This window comes from Seriola lalandi, unplaced genomic scaffold (genome assembly GCF_002814215.2).
Source record: "Seriola lalandi dorsalis isolate HSWRI2012SDOR001 ecotype SW California unplaced genomic scaffold, Sedor1 jcf7180002054536, whole genome shotgun sequence".
Classification (NCBI taxonomy): Eukaryota; Metazoa; Chordata; class Actinopteri; order Carangiformes; family Carangidae; genus Seriola; species Seriola lalandi.
In genome coordinates, this window is record NW_019525089.1 from 318,114 (window position 1) to 324,634 (window position 6,521).

General features: G+C 40.7%; 1 protein-coding gene across 1 annotated transcript in view; it reads right to left on the reverse strand.

Moving 5' to 3' along the window:
* Positions 1-6,521, reverse strand: part of LOC111661114 (leucine-rich repeat and fibronectin type III domain-containing protein 1-like protein) — a 145,013-nt gene that overhangs the window by 28,150 nt on the left and 110,342 nt on the right. The gene's annotated exons all lie outside the window — the stretch shown is intronic.

Genomic DNA, 6,521 nt, shown 5'->3' on the forward strand with positions numbered 1-6,521 from the left:
GGGGTGGGGTGGGGGTAGTGGTGGTGGTGGGGGGGGGTTATATTGAGAGATAAAAAACATCACCACCATCTGCCTTGCTAAACTTGAACAAGTAGGGTACATTTGTTGAGTAGAGGATTCTCTAATTGTTCTGAACAGAGTTTAATATTTACTGCTTTAATGACATCTCCTGCATTTGTGTACAGGTAATTTTTTCTGTTTTTCCAGATATTTTTTTTTTCATGTTCCTCCCAGAATGACCTCAAAAAGTGTCATTTACGGAACAACCTTGTTGCAATGTTGCAGACTTAATGTCTTAGTCAGGGACTGTTGCTGACACAGGAGACTGAACCCGGGCCTTCCACTTGAATGGCAGCTTTCTTATTCGCCACACTGAACAGTTGCCAGATGCACAAAAGCGATTGCAGCAACTTCTATTATATCTAATGAAATCAGCATATGGCATATGATTTGCTCATTGGCCAGCATCTGTTTGTGTTTTGTACAGCCGCAGTTATACAGATGTGCGAGGATTGATGCGACATTTTCAAGCAATCAATAATTAAGTGTGGCTGGGAGTTTTGGGTGTTGTGCAAGTGTGTGATGACTTTAAGAAGGACAAGGACTGCTGGGCCAAGCAGAAATGCTTCAGCAAGCCCATTTGACACCGCAATCATACTGGATGGTTTATTCAGTTAATGGGTTCAACCACGGACACACACACACACACACACACACACACACACACACACACACACACACACACACACACACACACACAGAGTTAAACAGCTTAATGGATTTCTTTCCTTCACTATTCACATATGCAGGCACACACAAACACACACACACTGCAAACAGATCAACAGTCAGTTATGTTTTGTCACTCCTCAGTTTGTCCTCACACCCACAGGCACGCATACACACATGTAAACACACATAGACATGAACGTGTGCCCACACACAGCTAAAAGACTGCGAGACTCATTCAAATGCTCAAAAAGATAAACTATCTCACTGCTTGAATTGAACAGATTAGCACAGCCATGTGATCTGTGTACACATGTACCAAAATACTGCAAGCATGACAATAGTCTGATTAATGTGTTTAAATGATTGCACAAGCTGACAACTCCTCAAAATAATCCCCTTTTCTTTTCAATTCATTTATTTATTTCTTGAACATGACTAAGGCTGTCAACACATGATGACTGGAAGCTTCGCTTTGGTACGAGCGATTGTTTATGTGGTGAGAGCATTAACACCAAGTCGTGAGATTGTGTGTTGCACAGTGCTCAGATTTGCATCTTACTGTTGCAGTGCAAAGTGTAAACGATTGGAACACTGGAATCACAGTAATGCGCAAAATATAAGATGTGCAGTATGATTGAAATACAGGAAGCCGATGAGAAACGTAACAGCTGTGTGTGTTCGGCATTTTCCCACTTTGCCCAATCCAATGTGGCTAGCTGCAATTTTAAAGTCCAGTTTACTCCTGTGCAATGAATGTTTCATAAAGTATTGCATTATTTCTCTTATGCAGTTTTTGTGAACTCTTAGTTGTGGAACTTTACCCATGGTACATTACACTCTTTTGGTGAGTGGAGGCTGCAGATGGGAAAAAATGTCTCATTGCCTATAGGACAGCTGAAGGAAGTCAATATAAAGCTGTTGTGGATATTGCAACAGTGCAACAGAATAACAATTTAAGATAGTATGGTCCACTTGAGATGTACAAAACCTGTTCCACAGTAACTGTGTATGAATGTAATAACAGCTGTTTCGATTAATTGGATTAAAAGTACTGTATGCCAGTCATAAATGTCCCTGTGACTGTGCTTGAGCTTGAACAGTCATTTGTAACGTTTGTATTGTTTGTGACACTGTTCACCTTTTTTCTGCTACCTTAGTCAGATTCTTCCCCACTGTCACTTGTGTAGTACTACATCACAATCCAAAAGTCCATTAGTAGAAAACCATAGGACCTTTGGTTGGAAGTTGTTTATGTGCTCATGTGCAAATAGGCACCAGATACAAATAAAACAGGAACCCACTGATTCCACCGCCTCATAGTGCCACTAGTGGTCAGAAGCTCTACAGAACGCCCTTACTGTGATATGGTGTTTACATTGACCCTGCCTTACTAAGCACATCACTTGCACATTTTTGCTGATCTTGTCTAAAATGAATAACATTACAGACATTTTCATCATGCAACAATTAAGCACATTTTGAGAGGTCTTTCCAAATTGTAATACTTGCAATCCTGGCCAGGTTTGTGCATTACTCTTCAGCTCCCTCTTGTATTTCCCATGTTAACTATCAACACAATGACTCCCATGGACTTACAATTCATTAAATATTGCTCGCTTTTACAAAGTTGTCCTTTCTCCATGTACAGTTTAATCTTTTGCCCCTGGTGCTAATAATGCCTATTAAAACAAACTGCACCCCGTCTCAACAGGCTATTTATAACCTCCACCGAGAGACCGATGAAAAATCAGTGACCAGGGGGAACTTGGGAGCAAGACATCTTCTCCCTGTGCTGTGACAGAAAGCAATCTGTCACAGCACATGTATCATCCTGAATACTGAATAGGTATGGTAATGCTTGCCATCTCTGCATATCTTTTTTTAGGTGTGATCTGGTTCAGAGAAAAGTGTTCAGAGCCTTCATTCTCCTGTCATTGCCTTTTTTTTTTTTACAACCATTGGGCCTATTTTCTCATTTATGACTACGTTGTCAGAGAATTAATATTGACATGTCACCCCCCCTCCCCTTGATCAGCTTTCCTTACTTGGCTTTTCATCTCTAACTGCTTTCAACGCCACGGCAATCGAAGACTAGTAATTACCGTAGATTGCTGTCATTTCCCCAGGTTATTCCTCACCTGTGTGTAACGGCGCAGTTCAATATCCAACTGCTTTATACCTGCATTGGAAAATCCCACAGAGAATTTACGCACTTCTTTCTACAACTTTAGACCAGTCAAACCACGGTTTTTCTCCCATGGGAACCAAAACTCAATGTATAGATAGATCAAATGTGAGGGTTTGTGTACTGTGTGTGTGTCTCAGGCTCATATGCAAAACAGACTAGTGTCTCTTTGGTCTTTATGTACAGATTCGCAGTTCAAAATTGCCACAGCATTAACTAAAGTGTTGAGCGGATTTTGGAAACAAGACAACCTCTACATCTGATTGTTGAAGGAAATGCAGATGTGCTTTAACATGCAGGCTGAAAAAAACAAACAAAAACAATAAAAAAAAAAAAACAAGAAAACCCATAAATCCCTTTTCGAATTTAGTTTTTTCAGTAACATCAGTAGAGATGTAGGTGAGCACTAAACCCAATAATAATATTGATATCCAGCTTCAAAATGTTCCTTCAGAATTTTATACATTTTTTAATATTTTCTTTAATATTATTCTACAGTCTGCTGCATCCAAGAATGCAGGCAGATAAGATGTCCAAAAAAATTCTGTTTGTGTTAAAAAAAAACAAAAAAACAAAGCTGGTGGTGTCACTGTCTCACCGTTGTCAGATGTTATTTATCAGATTTATTTAAGCAAAAGGAATAATAATTGCAGTTCAGCCCAGTTGTTCACACTATCGTAGGAATACAATGACATTGTACACACACACACACACACACACACACACACACTGCATTTGGTATTCAATGCACAATGGCACAAGAGCTGCCATTGTGTCTTCGCAGCTGAGGTGTAGTCAGACAGAGGCTGACGAAGGCCTCGGTGCCTCTGGTCACAAATGGCATTAATAGTTGCTAATAGAGCTGTTATCAGCAGCTCTACTTTGTTAGCATGTCATTATAGTGTAGCAGAAATCCCTGCCCTGGCATCACCCACAAACTATAAAAGATTTCTTAGTAAGGACGCGTAGAGTTCATGGGAGATGAAAAATGACGCTCTCCTAGATTTGCACCATCAAACTATCAACTGGATAGGAACCAGAGACAAAGGATTCTTCTTTGAAAGAAATAGACCAGCTATTAGCACGTGATAGAGATGTATGATAAGCTGATGGGTCAAATTGTCAGCCCCAGAGGATCATTTAAACGGACACAAGGCAAAATGTGAGCAAATAACTAAAGGCTCTATTTTTTCAACAATAAGACTTTCTACACATTGGTATTTGACTGTTACTTTAATTATTATTGTCCAACTATTCCGTAATTTATATAATGTTATTATGTCACTTATGTAAATTCACAGATTTCTATTATAAAGAATGGCCCATTTGTAAAATACAAGGTTTAAGTCAGTATCTACAATGTGGCCAGACTGCTGGCTTCCTCCGTACATACAAGGTAACAGGCATTAAACATTCACGGTGGCGTCTTCATTATTATTACAATCAAAGCACTGCTGTGTGAGCCACATTTATCTATTAGTGTTAGTAATCACTTCTTATGTTGTTTGGTCAATTAGCCACTTGTATTATATTGAGGTCTTTGAATGGTTTACTAATATGAAATCCACTTTTGTATTGTACCTTCCTGTCATGAATCTCACCATTAGGTTTTATGTTGTTTTATTGAACGTTGTAATGGGTCGTGGTGGAAGGCTGCAGTGTGATTTGTGTGAGTAAACAACAGATTAAACAAAGCAAAATTTCTATAGAAAATCGCTCGCTTCTCTAGTTGAAATACGTGCACCAGCCCCCACAGAAATATAACTGCTGGGATCACTTTACACATTGCTTTGTGGCTTTTTACCATTTCGCAGTTTGGCACTTATTTTCCTTTCTGTGTTGCCCCTCTGTTGATTTTGTCCATGTGTCTTATGTTCATTGTTTTTCCACTTGATCTACAAGTAACTATACTTTGTCTACACACACTATCATTTAGTTTACAAGCCAAGTCAATGCCAACTGAATCTGAAGAGCAGACGTGTCTCAGAATATGCAACTCTTTAGTCATTATCACTGTTTTGTATTAATATTTTCGGGTCATCTAGCCAATACCAATCCTCTCTAAAGTTATTGAGCAAAAGTTAAGTACCGTAATTAGCACTTTATTCCACATCAACCCGCAAGAGAGCAGGCAGACGACACAATCTGCCCCCGACCGCCTACTGAGAAATCAACAGCAGTGCCAATTGAGACAGCCTGCTGGCAGCCTGCCAAGCGCCGAACAGCTGAGAGAACTGGTGGAGCCAGTTGCCCACTAACTACACATCGTCTCCAGGGGAACCGACTCGATCCATCGTGAAGAAGTACCAAACACCAACTACTGCGGGTTCCGACCAGGAAAATCCCCAGCCACGGCGCAACTCACAGCGGGCGAGACTCACTCTCCTGCTCATGACTGGGTTGATATCAAGATAAAATCATACATTAATCATCACATTTCTTTCATAGACACCTAGGCAACAATTGGTTGTTTAGCTACATAGTAAATCACCTAATCACATTCTCTCCCACCATTGCCCAATTCGTTCCATGTTTTATTTTATCAGCTATTGATTCATTTGCTTCAGTTTTCCTCTTGCTGATTATCAGACATTGCATTTACCCTGTCTGAGTAGTTAGTCATGTATAGATCCACTAGTAGAAATCCACTGAATTAAGATGTCACAGGTTCTGGTCAGGTCTCCTCCCTGAAGAGTGGAGGTGGTACCTCCACCCCCCTAAATGAGTTAATTTGAATAAAATAACCCAATAGAAGCTTCCTCGCTGCAATCGTCTTTTCTCAGACGAGAACAGTGACAGGTTCGTTAGACGCACTCGTTACAACAGCAGACTGACAAGGGGCTCTGCACTGCTGAGTCCCGTTTCTGCGTGTTCATAAGTGAGTATGCCCACTCTTGAGTGTGGCTGACATTTCCAGGTTTAGCTTGGATATGTATACTCACATGCACATCGGTGTCTGTGCATGAGCCTGACATTTTCATGCTGTCCGAATTCAGTTATGTTGACTGACGGGAGGACGGTTTGTTTGTAAATACTGTCCATCAATCAGCCCTAGGGCACTCAGAATGCATACTTCACGTCCACACACACACACACACACACACACATGTCATGAAGTCACATCCGGAGCCCTGGGTTCTGACTGTTGATCTAAGCAGAACGTCAAGTGAATATTTATGATAATGTGCCCTGGCTGTTTTTAAATAATTTAATGTGCCAATTATTCCTCCGATGCAGGCAGGAACAGAGGAGGGCAAAGGGTTGACAGCAAAGTCCCCGCAGCACACACACTCTGTCTGTTCTGCTAAACACACTGCAAAAAATGACACAGAATGTGTCATTGAACTGAGCATTCATGGATGGATTGATGAATGGCCAACCGACATTGAAATTCAAATCGTAAAAAACGTGATTTCTCAAACCATACATGCATGCACATCTGCCAAGAAGTGACGTTATTTATTGAAGTAATTCATTTTCCAAAAAGTGAACGTAATCCAGGTTCTTTTCTGAAGCCACAATTTATAGATGTTCCTTGTATGCATCACCTGCAGGCTAGTGGGAGGCGCTGTTTGAGCAGCTGCGCACAGGCAAGCCCCCCCCC